Here is a 14,920-nt window from a genome sequence, read left to right on the forward strand (position 1 = left end):
AATTCTAAGATACTACCATATTTACCAACCTAAGACTACATTTCTCATCAGAGATTATAGCAAACTCTGATTTGGGGGGACAAAGAATTCTCGGCCCTGATTTTGCTTGCTTTTTTAAAATAGGAGCTTTTGTTGCTGTTCCCCTCCTATTACTTGTATTCTCTTGTAATTTGTTCATTTGCTTTTGTAAACAGCATCACCTTGAACTTTGTCTCCACAATGCTCATATCCTAGAAGCTCCCATTTCCTCTAAATTTGATTTTGTTTCTAGTTTTATTTTTAAAGCAGCATTACAAATCTTAAAGCATCATTAAATATGTATTCTAATTTCACATGAAATACAAAGTACAGAACATGGTTTTTTAGTCATTTTATGATTACTAAAATGACAAAAGTTAAAAATCAAAACAAGTACCAAGTAAAAGTGAGGTATGGTGAGGGTGGACATATTTCCAGCTAGTGGAAGTCTATATCAGTATGGTTTTTTTCTGGGGATATTTTTCATCATATATCCAAAGCCTCAGGAGTTTAACCAAGCTATTTTACTTTTAGGGGTGTGCCCTGAGGAAATAATTAAAAGCAAGGAAATAGATAGGCATCCAAGTATTTATACAAATGAGAAACCGGAAACAAATGTACATAAATAGTGGCTTAGGTTAACTCAAGTGAGACGCAACAGTGTAATTAAATACTATGCAGCCACTAAAATTATATTATAAAAAATGTAAAATATCATGGGAAAATTCTCATTCCAAAATGTGGAAAATGATTGTAAAATAATGTGTATAGTTAGATTTCTTGTACTAATGCACATGTATAATATTTATGCATGTGTTAGAAAGTGACTGGGATACTGGCCAAGACATTAATACTGGTTATCTCTTGGTGGTAGAATTATGGGTAAAAATTTTTTAGGAATTTTTTTGTAACTTTCAAGTTTTCTACATTGATTGCATATTTTATTACCATAAGAATTATTTAGGAGCTATAAATTACAAATATAAAAATTTTCAAATGTCTAGATTATATTCACTCATAGGGACCTATCAAATCTATATATAACCAATCATTTTAATAATTCAAAAATCATGTCATAAAGAAAATAATACAATAAGATCATCTACCCCACTCATGCTCCTCTTATTCTGTGTCTTAGGACACTGGGTTTTTTTAATTTCAAAGATTTTATTTTAATAAGTTGTAATAACTGTACTGACTTGCTTTTTACTTGGTTTTGGAGATGCCCATCAAAGCTTCATGAGGGCATGGATTATATCTTACTGGTTGATTTAGTACAGATTTCACATTTGTTCAATGGCCAGAGATAAAAGAACAGAACTGTGTAAGCTTTATACAATTTTAAAACCAAAAGTCATTAGATTGGTCAGTTCCTTTAACCTATAAAAGACCCTTTTGTGGCAAAATGTTCCCTGAATTTCACCACTTGGAGTTTATACAACCCAACCACACAAAAGCAAAGCATACTATATCAACATCCAGGATATTTATGAAAATCAAGACCATTAATCTTTATGACTGAGGGAAAGTTAATCTTCTTTACCTATACTGCCATTATTTAATTTTATGCCTTTAAAAGATTACATCTGATAAATCAGCCATAATCACAACTTTGAACTCCAAACATAATTAACCAAATGGCAACTCAGTGCCATTTAGGTGAAAGTTAATGGACAGGAAGTTTATGCTCTAAAGTCAATTTTTATAACCTAAGCAAAGTGGGAGTGCAGTACATAATTCAATATTGGTTTGGGCAGCATCAAGAGGGGAATAGTTTAATTCAGGAAAAATAATCAAATATAATGATAATTGTTCAGAAGTATATCTTTGTATCACAATTCTATATACATCATTTTTATTTAAGTAATAATTCAATTTCTGTAAGAGCTCTTTTAGAAGACTTTATTGGTCAAGTTCTGAAAACATTTTTGATGGTAAAAAAAATTCAATTTATTTTAAAATGATAGTTTAGCTTTCTCAATCATTTGGAATAGTCTTCTTCTAGTAACTCTGAATGAATAAGAACTCATCATATTCTTAAAATAAAAAAGCAAGCATGAGTATAAATCAAAAGCCAAGAAACTGAAACAAAAGAAGTCCTTTTCATTTTTCCTTTGAAGCTGTTCTCATCCCATAGGGTCCACAAATGAGTAAGTCTTTCCTATGCCAAGTCTTTCAAAGCCAAAATTGGATTCAAAGTTACTCAATTAGCTGGCAAATTCAGTCAGTGAGGCAAGCCAACCTAGATTAATTGAAGCTTTATTTTTGCATCTATTTTTGCTTATGATTTTCCTAAGAGATTAGGAATTTAAAATTCAGTCTCAAGGACAAGTATTTTGTTTTGAATTTTAAGTGTGGAAAAATGGCCAGAATACTGAAACCCAACTCTCATTCTCAAATATAATTTGAAAAATTACGGAGATAATCAACAGTCCCTTAATGATGGAGCATCTTACATTAAAGTCATAATGGGAACACAAGAATGCTTATTGCAAAAAAATCCTAAGATTCTATTCCTTACTGGCTTATGACTGCCAACACGGGCTGGTTTGTGGGTTCAATGCAATAAGCATGGAAGATTCAGCAGAAATGCTTATACTCTTTAAATATAACAGTGGGACCATTTAGGCTCAGCCCATAAGCTTCAAGACTGAAAGCTAAGACTTTGAGTAATCTACCTGATTATGAATGATGAATCATGGCAGAAATCCCAAGGTACATGGGAAACATACTGGGGAGTGCCACCATGAAATACAACTTCTCAACATCTAACAATGAAGGCTCATACACTAACCATATGGTTTACTTCAAGGCTTAGTCATTAGTGCTACAGTCAATCAATTTACACAGACTTTAGCGAGTCACTTGTCATTAAGGAATTTTTTCTCTAGTGATTCTAAGGAGGGGCAAAGGAAGAATTGTATCAAGATAGCAGTTTGTCTTTAAGAGACAACATTATATTTTGCTGAATAATTAAAAGAATTCTATCCTCTCAAAATGCTGATGGCAAAACTCTCAGCCAAAATCAGGGTTGAATTGTCTTATCATATATACAAGTATGTATATCATATGATACATTGAGACACATACAAGTATATAAATTGGGTATCTATTGGGTATATACTAAAGAATTCATTATAAGGAAACTGCTACTAAGAGGATCTCTTGCTCTGGGACAGAGTCCCAACTTTTAAACATATGGCAAGAATCCAGTAGATTTAAGCACTCTTCTTTTATATTTGATTTCTGTATTCTAGAAAGTTTTCTGTAATTGTTCAAACAATATTTATGCACATATTAAGGTAATTTATTTTAGACAGTCAATGTTGCAAACTGATAGGCTACTGGGCAAATTATGTTCACAAAATATGCTTTTGAGCCAGTATTCTTCAAGATTGAATTTTATTGCTTTTAGATGGCTTTCCATCTAAAAAAAAAGCTCTGTGGCTTTCCAGAAGCTTTTCCCTCCCCTGCTGTGCTACACCCAGCCATTTGGAAGCTTTCTCTCACTGAGGTTATCTGCTTGGCCTCTGAAGGCAGCTGAGATGGCTACCCTGCTCCTGATTTGTTTTCCTAATTTAGGCTGCCTAGTTTGTGTTGATTCTCTTTGACCAGCCTGTTACCAGCAGGAAATGGATCTCTCGACCCCCTGAAACCTCTCCCTGCACATTGGGCTTTGAAACAAGACGACACTAAGAGTTGGGCATGTTTCCCGGCAGGGTAATAGGGAGTTCTTTACTGTTGGGACAGATTGGTTAGATTAAACTCTGCTCCCACAGCATTTAACGATAATCATGGAGTAGCTAACATGACTGGTGTGGCAGATGCTGTCAGAACACTGCCCACATGTCCCCAGATCCCTTTACCATCTTAGAACATGCCAGCTTCCCATGCACTTTCACTCCCAATAGCCAGCACCTGTGACTCTTTTTGGAGGCTTGCTGCATAGAGGAGGTTTAAATACACCAGCTTCCTGGTTCCTGGTTGTGATGATTCTGGGGTACGCCCTATCCTAATTCCAGAGCCTCTGAGCAGGATCAAACCAAAGTTACTCTCTATGTAACTTTGGTTGCTACTGTCCCTTTATTGGCCTCCTCTTTCTAGTCCCACTCCTCCCCAATTCTTCCTAATAACTTTTCCCCCAATCTTCATCACAAGATCTATTTTCTGGAGAAAGCTACTTAAGACAGCTAGTTTCCCAAATTTGTAAAGAGTAAGGATAATGGGTAGCCAACTCTTCCAGAGACCCTGTAGTTTCCATAAAACAAAGTATTATAACTCAAGCTGGAACTTGTGCAAATTATATGTACCATCTCTGTGTATATATTGTACTTTCAATTCTTAAGGGTCCTCAGTGCATAAATCAGTTACACAATGATGCTTGTTGTTGAAAGCAGAATTATTCATCAAATACATTCATGGTACTTGGCAGGTACTCCATGACAAGCCAAATTTGCAATAATATTCAAAAATATCTGCTGCTATCAACGAACTATGGGATACCTCACAAGGTCAGCTTCATCTTCTTTTTTAATTTACCAAATGACAGGATTAATTTACAAATCCAAATCCCAGACCGTGACATGGTTGTGTATTTTAAATTTTGAATAATATTTCTGAAACTTTGGCTTTTAATTTGTTACTCTTGAGAACTGCTTTTGAGCAAAAGCAGAATGAATAAATGCTAATGATATATAAGTCCCTGGTTTCAGAAACCGGTGTCACAATTTTCTAATACACGAAGTATTTAAAGACTGATGAGACAGTACATTATATCTACATGGTAATTTAGATCAGAATTCACAATTTTTTATTTTCAGTATTAATTGCTTTTGTCTCTCAATAAATGACTCTGTAGGAAGTGGAATTCAATTTCATTCATTTTCAATAATCGAGATTGCTTTGAACTAGCTCAATAACTCTCAGCTCCTCTTGGCCTTCAATATATTGCTAGTGGTAGCACATAAATAATCTGGGTTTTCTTTTCAGATTCCAAAGCAGGGTTGTCTGGCCTTTGGCAAAACAGCTGAGTAGACACAGTTTGTGCTCCACTGTTTGTGCTCCATTTTCCAGCTCTTTTGCTATGCTCTACTCAGCATCCACAGTTTCCCTGAATCTCAGGTTTCTCCTGCTCCCCCTTTCCCCTCAGGGGCAAGTGCTAGGAAATATTCATATACACACTGTTGAGAGTCAGCCTTTCTGACTTCACTCATCCTGTGCCTTCTGTTTGAAGTAGCTTTCTGCCTTCAAATCCAGATATACAAAGTGAGATCATGGTTCACAGCAAACACCACCATCTCCACAGCTCTCCTGCGAACCTCCCCAGGTAGAAGAGGGCATTCAGCTCCCTCAGGACTTCTCTGTATCTCTCCTATGCTTCTTCATCTCCCTACACTGATTTAGAGGCATTCACATGGCTCCCCCAACTAGTACACAATCAATTTCTTAAGAGTATGAATCACAAGCCATTCATCGATTTATTTCACGCAGTGCTTAGCCAAGTTCCCTGTCAAAAAACGTCTGAATGAATAAACCAATGGATGAATTAATGTATGCACATTTGGTTTAAAAGAGGCTTGTCTATGAGTCTACATTTTAGACACATAAAACTACTTCTTTCAACACAAGTCTCACTAACTCACCTCAGAGCCTTTGTTTATTCATAGGGTTTAGCTTTGATCAAGTTGTACTGGAACTGTGTCCACATGGACTCCCCACCCAACCCCCATGAAACAAAGAACTCCTCAAGAGCAAGGACAATGACCTGCACCAGGCCCAGAGTAGAAGCACAAGCCATATCTGTAGGATGAATGGGATTACAATGCCCCGTGATTTCATATGTTCCTTTCCAAAGATACATTTCAAAAGATGAGTACAGGCAGGGCACTTCACGGACCACTGCATTTGAGGTCACATTCTTAGGTCAGTAAGGAAGAGAGATGGTAGCCTTCCTCATAAACCCTAACCTTGCTCCAGTTCCGTAACTGATTTGGGTAATCTAAAGAAACTCTACAGAAATTTTTTCACCTAACATTCAAAGCAAAGGGATTTCCAAAAGCACTAACCTATCAGAACTCCATCAACATTTATGGAACACATGGGCTATATTTATTGGCCTGAGTGTTCTTTGTGTTTGTTTGCAAGTCACTTTCAAAAGTGTTGTAACTGTTTTCCTCCACAGCTTACAGATGCCTAGAGGAAAGGACATCTGACTTTTTTAAACCAAAGTTCAAAGTTCCGGCTGGAATGGCAATGCAAACTTTGCATTTGTGTCTTAGGAACTGCTGCCAAGGATTCAATTCAATTCAACTCAATAAACATCTACTATGGACCTGCTAAGCAAAGGAAACTGCCTTTGGATTAAGGATGTGTCAGATATAAATGGAACCCAATTCTTACCCCTAGGAAAGCCTGCAGTCTTGTGAGAGAAAAAGACAGGTAGGTGACCATGGGTGATACAAGGCAGAGGCTGGAAGTTGCAGAAGATTTTCTTAAGAATAAGTTGTTTAATGTGATTGTATGAAGGGATAAAGTTAATTATCACCATCAAACCTTGTCATAAGCCACACTCCCTTGTAGTCCAGGGGTGCTGCTATTTACTAGGTTAATTAAGTGGCTTCAATTGCTTAAAAACTATAATCTCTCCGCCTCAGCCTACTCCACTTCTTTTCCCCTTTCCTTAAGGATACTTTCCAATTTTCAATGTTTCAATTAATTTTCACTCTGAACTCACATCTCAACTAAATTGGAATGCTCCAAAGTATAAACATGCTATTAAAAGTTGGGTCCAGGCAACCTAGAGGAAGGACAATCTCATTGCTTCTGCCAAATTGTTGTCTTTTTCAGCATCTCACAATCTAGAATCTTTTTTTTTCTGTGACTTTTTTACCTTTCACTTGTGACCCCTCTTTTACTACTCCTGGCTTCTCTTCTCTTGTCATACCCAAGAAGTCACATACGTATTTCTAGATGGAGAACACAAAACTACCTCCGGTGTAAGGGAAGAATGCTTTAGGATAAAGATAAGAGACTATGATTGTTAAATTGCAATCTACTATTTTCACCTGAAGAACTTCCTGCATGCACTAACCTTCAGGAAAATAATTTCAATTATAATCTAACCAACTTTTCCATGCTGCTATGTGGTTCTCCATCTAGTCCATCTAAAAGAGTTAAGACATTTCCTACCCTATTTTAGTTTTTTTTTTTTTTGTACATTTGTCATAAAACAGGAAAATACATCTACTTACATTTAAATTTTAAATGAAGAAAAAACAATTTTTAGTATAGTATGCCCCAATTATTGCATGGGATTTACTTACACTAAAATGTATTTTTTATATACAAATTTACTTTGGTGTCCTATATTTTTATTTGTTAAAGCTAGCAATTGTACTTCTCTGTATCTCAAAATTGAGTTTCAATGAATCTGTAATAGAATTTGGGAGAGAGTTAGGTGTGATGGTCAACAGTAGAGGCTTTGCAATCATATACACAATGGGATGCATCCTCTCTGTCACATATTGTGATAATAAGGGCTTTAAACAAATATGCTTGTGCTCTTCTCCTCAGGATGGATGTAAGTTACATACCACCTCCTCTGTCCAGTTTAAGTTAGGTGTAGGCCAATTAGCTTTGGCCAGTGAAATAGGTATGAGGACCTTTTCCCATTTTCTTCCCTTAGTGCTCACAAAAGCATATACCAAGATGGAGCCTCCATTAGCCTGGGTCCCTGAGTATCCACAATCAACGAAACATCTTATACCGTGCCTGTAGCATGAGTGTCAAATATATTTGGGAGGTAGAGAGAGGGTTAGAGAAATTGGTAGGATAACATAGCTTTTGTGAGAAAGTCTTTTCACACAGAATCCATTTCTCACCATTTTTGTACCTGTTTCTTTCACAGTCCATTTAAGATGCTTCCTCCCTTCAAGCATAGAAGTAGTTTCTCATCTGCATAAATTCTTAGCTTGGCCATGTTCTCTCCTCTATCATATCCCTTTCTTTCTGTACTTATGATAGCTTTTCTTGCATTATTTTGTTTATACGCTTGTCTCATGGTCTTTTCTGAACTGTAACTTTCTTGATCTATCTATCATCTAGTAGCTCACTGTTCCTAATGAATAATAGTATCTTTAAAAATATTGATTAAATTGAATGTGTAGTCTTATTTTTATACATGTAGGTAACAAAGCTCTATTAACAATAAAACTTTTTCCTTTACTAATTCAAAGATATACTGCTTGATCTTTGCAAATAATCTTACTCTCCTCTCTTCTATTTTTATGCACATAGGATTCAAAGAGGCTGGATTCTACTTTGGTTTTTAGGCATAAAGCATCTTTAGACAGTTCTTTGAAAGTACTTACAAGCTTCTTTTTTCTTTCTTTCCTTATAATCCTCAGGTCAGGGCCTATCTTAATGCTGGAAACACTCCCTTTCTCCTACAATAACAAATATAACATTCACAACAACAATTACACGTTTCTATTCCTCCCCCATACATGTATTACTTTATCTGTGTCTTAATATCCTTGACAGGTGATTTAAACTCTGCTTTATCTCAACACCTGCTTTTCCTCTGTGATAATCAGACATTTCCACTTACAATTCTACTCCTTCCTTTTCTGTAGCTTCAGAAAAGGAAGCTCTATTCTACTTGTGTTAAACATGGCATATCAAAGATACACATTTCTCTCTACCTCCTCCCAAAAGCCATAAATCCACACAGTTAAAGAGAATGAGAGATGAGACAACAGTAAATGAATGATGTCAAATTTTTAGAAGCTGGAAAGCATATGGGAGACTTGGCACACCAGAAAGAATTAAAACATTAAACTCTGTTGAGTTGAAGAGGAGTTGATGGTCAACAAGAAGCAAGTTCATTTATATGACAGAAATAAATGTCTTCTAGTATATGGCATTTTCATATGTAAGCAATATTTGCATACTCATAAGTGTTGAATATTGATTAATTATGATATAACTATATTGGAGAATGGCGGAGGAAAAATGAGCACACAAATGTGACATGAAAGAGTTAAATCTTTTTCTATAATTGGATGCCAGGAAATGACTAAAACGAATTTTTAAAAGTGTAACAAGGAATTTAGAAATATTGGAATGAAATACAAGAAACTTGCTGAAAAGCTGAAAATGGTTGCCTCAGGGGAGCAGGAATCAGTGATGGAAAAGGGTGGAGTAGTGTTAAAAGGCTTATAGAACTATTTGACTTCTTAAACTGAATACACATAACACTTTTTCTCTAAAGTCAAATCGCTTCACTCGTGTGTAAAACGATGAGAGTTAAAATTTTTTTTAATCATGAGCCTTTTGAGAAGTAAAGATTTAATTAGAAGTATTAATGGTTCTTATCTTTGGGATTGATCCTTGGGTAGAATACTGACAATTTCATGATGACTTTGGTCATAAGGTGATGCAGTGTGTCTTATCTGCTTGAAAGCAGCTCACCTTGACATAGTAAATGTGCCCTCTAGACTCTTTCCACAGCCACAGCCTGGGAGTCAAGGAGAAGCAGAGATTTCTAGGTTTCACCGTTGCATAGTCATTTCAATATACAATCTTCTGTGTTGTCGCACAAAACTCCAAGCCCAGAAACTTGTCACATTTATACAAGCTTGGCATATGCTTTTCCATGTTTCCAAAATACCCTTCCTCACCCACCTAGAAAACTCAGCCTTTAAAATCCGGATTAAATACCCTTTTCCTTCTATTAAACTTTTCTTCCCCAAATAGTTAATAGTGTCATCTTCCTAGGTGTAACATTGCTCACCACATCACTAACAACAAACTACCTGTCTACGTGTCTTTCCCTTTACTAGACCTTGAGGTCCATGAGAGAATTATATTTTGCTTTTTATTCACAATGCCAAAAATACATATCAAACAAATAAACAGTTTCAGTAAACTGGGCAGTTTCACGTGATTAACTGAAATGCTGATGAAATTTGCAGGGAATCATCCATAGTTAACACATCAGTTTGGATTAGTTGTATCTTCAAACAAATGTGAAGATGCTGAGCTAAAATAATATCCTTAATTTTTTCATTTTATTTTTTCATGTATTCTCTTTATATAGTTATTCAGAAGTCTGACACCAATAGGATGCTTTAATTTGTAACACTACATAAAAAGCATGTGGTACAGACATACACATCTACAGAGGTAAAATACTCAAAGTGTGCATTCCTGCCTTTATGAATTTCACAACCTATTCCAGTAAGTCTCCCACCTTTTTCATGACAAGAACCTCAACTGGAAAAAGAATAGTCAAAGTGATGTAAATAAGCAAGGATAATTTGCCAGGCCAAAGCATACATATTCTACCATATTCAATGCTGAAATTCCTAGAACCCTAAATCGATACTTGGCAAACTTTTGACAATTCTGAGTCAAGTCATGTGAATGCTGGAGTCTGTAGTAGCGGAAGACAAATTTCTTCAGATTTGGCAGAGGGACCTGTTTCTTGATGAGCTTCAGCCTGCCTTTTGAAGCTCATTTCTTGATGAGCCTATTTCCTTTCTCCCAGTTCCTTAGTTCTTCCACAGGCATCCCTAAAATGTCTCACTGCTTCTGTTGAGATAGTTCGACTTAGCCTAATCCACAAAACTTCTCCAAATCAGCTGAAAACTATGGCTCATCTTTCTGTATCAGGGGCGGTTATATGATTTACTGAAATAAAATTAAAAGTGGTCTTGGGGCCGGACACAGTGGCTCACGCCTGTAATCCCAGCACTTTGGGAGGCTGAGGCAGGTGGATCACAAGGTCAGGAGATCCAGAGCACCCTGGCTAACACGGTGAAACCCCGTCTCTACTAAAAATACAAAAAATTAGCCAGGCACAGTGGCGGGCGCTAGTCCCAGCTACTGGGGAGGCTGAGGCAGGAGAATGGTGAGAACCCAGGAGGCGGAGCTTGCAGTGAGCCGAGATCGTGCCACTGCACTCCAGCCTGGGCAACAGAGCGAGACTCTGTCTCAAAAAAAAAAAAAAAAAAAGTAGGCTTAATGTCTTTCTCTGCAGAAATATGCCATTTTTAATCCCCTAAAATTAGGGAAGTCTGGCCAGATGAACCCTAGCAATCAGATAAAGACCAAAGAAATCTGAAAGTAAGTGCTTTTGGCCAGAGAAACCACTAATTTTCTGCCATCACAAAAATTAATCAGCATACACAGAATGTCCCAGAAATGTAGACACAATTATAAATATTTTTAGAAAACAACTTGCGTGAAGATGTATAAGCAAACCTGTATAATGAAATAAGCCCTTGACAGAATAATACACTCCTTCAAAACAGGACAACATTTTGCATTTGTTAACATGTATTCATATAGGAAAGTTGTGTGTACTTAATTAAGATATCATATATTGGATGGGGGTCAGAAGAGTGCTTTATACAAAACATCAATCAAGGTATAGCTATTTAGATCAACCAAGTAGGAAATCCAGATTGGTAACTTAGATGGCCCAAATCACCAAGTTAACCATTTTTCAATCCAGTGCTTTTCACTAAGTAGATAATATTTATACTAAATGAAGAGATGAAATGAGCAATTATCCTGTGTATGAGTCTGTTCTCAAACTGCTAATAAAGACATACCTGAGAATGGGTAATTTACATAAAAAAGGTTTATAATGGACTCACAGTTCAGCATGGCTGGAGAGGCCTCACAATTAAGGCAGAAGGCAAAAGAGAAGCAAAGGCACATCTTACATGGCGGCAGGTAAGAGTGCTTGTGCAGGGGAACTCCCATTTATGAAACCATCAGATCTCATGAGACTTATTCACTACCATGAGAACAGTGTAGAAGAAACCACCCCCATGATTCAATTATCTCTACCTTGTCCTGCCCTTTACAGGTGGGGATTATTACAATTCAAGGTGTGAGATTTGGGTGGGGACACACCCAAACCATATCATCCTGCTGCTCTGTACAAGCAAAACCACCTGCATAATTCAGGTGAGAAATGCAGACAGACAGTATGGTACAGTGGGAAGACTAGGTGTTGGAATTCAAAGGACTTAGGTTCAAATTTGTTGAGCCTCTCTGTTTACTTATTTGCAAAAACAGGGAAAACAAAAGACCTACTATATTGAGTGATTGAGAGAGAACACTTAGCATAGGCTAAACAGATAGTGGTGATTACTCCAAAATATGCTACTGCCTTTCATTTCCCCATGTACACAATGGCCTCTAGTTACTATGAAACCCTGTGTTCCTTGACATTTGGTATGACATCCAATATAGTAGATGTAGAGTCTGAGTGAATCCTTTAAAAACTCCTTTTCTTTTTCGTAGGTTTCTTTTACATAAACTTTTTTTTAATGAATCCCCCAGCTTTTCCTTATAGATTGTGCCCCTGACCTAATTACATAAGTACCTGATGGGCTGGAATGCTTCCAAAAGGGCCTCTTAGGAAAAACAATCTGAAGGGTTTTCTTCTCCTTCTTTTGTAATTACATAATTACTCAGCTGACTAATATGAGTCACCATGTGCCATTCTAATCTCCCAGGCACAAAATAGTTTTATTATTTTCCTTGGAATTACCTAATTACCCAATGGATAGCAATAACTCCTGGGCTCTTTTCTGTAAGTAATCTGTAAAGCTCAAGACAAATTCCTCCAGAAGTCTTTGCAAATGGAAGAGAATTTAGAATAATATTACCATTTGCCACATGAGACACTGGAGCTCTTAGTGACAAGGGTGGTCCAATGATACACCACAAAAAAATTTGGAGAAAAATTTAAGACTCTGGGCATAGGATAAAATATTGAGGCACATTCTCCCTGCTATGTTCTAGGAAATAAGTGTTCCTGAGCTGAAACAGCAGTGGCTGAGTGCACATCTCTTAAAAAATTAGCAAGCATTCCCAACATACGTGTATTAACTTATAAGTTATATGCACCTACTATAGTTTACTCATATATTAACTATTAGCCAAGCTTAATATTTTAATAAAATCTACATACTAATATAAATTATCAATTATAGGCCAGGCGTGGTGGTTCGTGCCTGTAATGCCAGCACTCTAGGAGGCTGAGGTGAGAGGATCACTTGAGGACAGGAGTTTGAGACCAGCCTGAGCAACATGGTGAAACCCCGTCTCTATCAAAAAATACAAAAATTAGCTGAGCATGGTGGTGTGTGCCTGCAATCCCAGCTACTCAGGGAGGCTAAGGTGGGAGAATCACTTGAATCCAGGAGTAGAGGCTGCAGTGAGCCAAGATCACACCACTGCTCTCCAGCCTGGGTGACAGAGTGAAACCCTGTCTCAAAAAGAAAAAAATTATAATATTTTTCATACCCGAATAGAAGTCTAGGATATCTTGTCTTAAAGAGTGCTGCCTTCCAGAATATCAAAGTCTTCAATAGATCTTAAAATTGCTCTATGAATTACCTGTAGTTTCTCAGTCTTTATTCACTTAGGGAATAACTTAGGAGACTGACTATTTTGATCCTTTTCTGCAGTTTTTCAAAGGCATATGCAAGAAAATTACACAAGCCTTTGAACATATCAGTCTACCCAGCATATTTTCTAGGGGGTGCTCAGGCCAACAGGCCCAGCAGTTTTTTCTCCATGCCTTTCTTGACCTCATTTTCTTTCCCTAATTTCCAATTCGACCCCAGAAATGGTGGGTTTGCAAAAGCCTCTTTCTGATCTAGGACCAAAAGAGCTGGGAAGACTACGTGATTTACAAAGCCAGCATGTTGGCATATGCCCTGGGTATGACAGATTTCTAATAAAAAGGAATATATTTATCCAAGCTATTGAACAGCCAGGTCTAATGAATATTAAATCTGATCAAGCCATTTTCTTATGTATAATAAAATACTAAGTCATGTTGTGATTTAACTGTATTTAGAACTGTCCTCTTTAGTTTACATTCATTAAAACATTTTAAGAAAAAGGCTACATTAAATTTTATTTTGGAACTAATAAAACTATTAAACCTTAAGAAGTTCTGAAGCTTTGCTAAGGCAGCTGAACTTAATATGCTTGTAATTTCCCGAAGTAATAGATTCAATTCCTTAACAATGAATTTTGTATTCCACAGACTCATAGTTTACATTTTTTAAAAGGTTCATGAGGCATTAGAAAATATAAATCTGAAAAAACCTGTTCAGTCATGTCTGATTGTTCTGGTACACAAACCAACTCACACACTGTAGTAGAAGTAGCAACACTGAAGTCGTTTTGACAGTTGAACACAAACAGAGGCCCCAAACAATGAACACATAGAAACAGGACACTCCTCTGGAGGGAGGGAGCTCTGGCTTTGAATGTCAGGAAGGGAGCCAACAGGCTGTCCATTTACTTAAACCTCTCAGACACAAAGAGTTACCTCGCTTTCTCTCTCGGAAGGGCCTCCTGATAAACCCCCCTCCTGTCCTACTGCAGACCCCCAATCTTCCTCAATTCTGTTAATTAGGGGAGAGAAGAAAGGGAGAGGGAAACCAGAAAGCTCACTGACCTATCTATAAATGCACAACATTTCACTCTCTCCTCCAGGCTCAGAGGTTTAAGACTCTCCTGTCTCCATCAAACACCCAGGAAAGTTGCTTTTGCAAGAAGGTACTGTACTTTTGCTATTCCAGCTTTTAGGACAGTCATTTCCTAGAAACAGACCTGACATCTTCCTCTCCTCTCAAACTTCCTGATGCCCCTGAAATAACCAAACTAAACTTTTTAGGTTTTCGAAATTTGTCTTTCAGAAGTCATTGGTCATAGTCCATTCCCCCAAGTAGAACAAAAAAATGCCGGGAGGACTTTGATTATAAGGTTCATGATTCCCCCTTCAAACTATAAACTGTCAGATATAAACAGGGCATTCACTGAGAACAATGGAGAGTAATAAAGAGAGACAGGACTGCTGTCTGGG

At 37.0% G+C, this 14,920-nt stretch overlaps 1 protein-coding gene across 2 annotated transcripts in view; it reads right to left on the minus strand.

Moving 5' to 3' along the window:
* RARB (retinoic acid receptor beta) overlaps positions 1-14,920 on the minus strand; it is a 781,226-nt gene that overhangs the window by 539,276 nt on the left and 227,030 nt on the right. The window lies entirely within an intron of this gene.

Source organism: Pongo pygmaeus, chromosome 2 (assembly GCF_028885625.2).
Source record: "Pongo pygmaeus isolate AG05252 chromosome 2, NHGRI_mPonPyg2-v2.0_pri, whole genome shotgun sequence".
NCBI classification, from domain to species: Eukaryota; Metazoa; Chordata; class Mammalia; order Primates; family Hominidae; genus Pongo; species Pongo pygmaeus.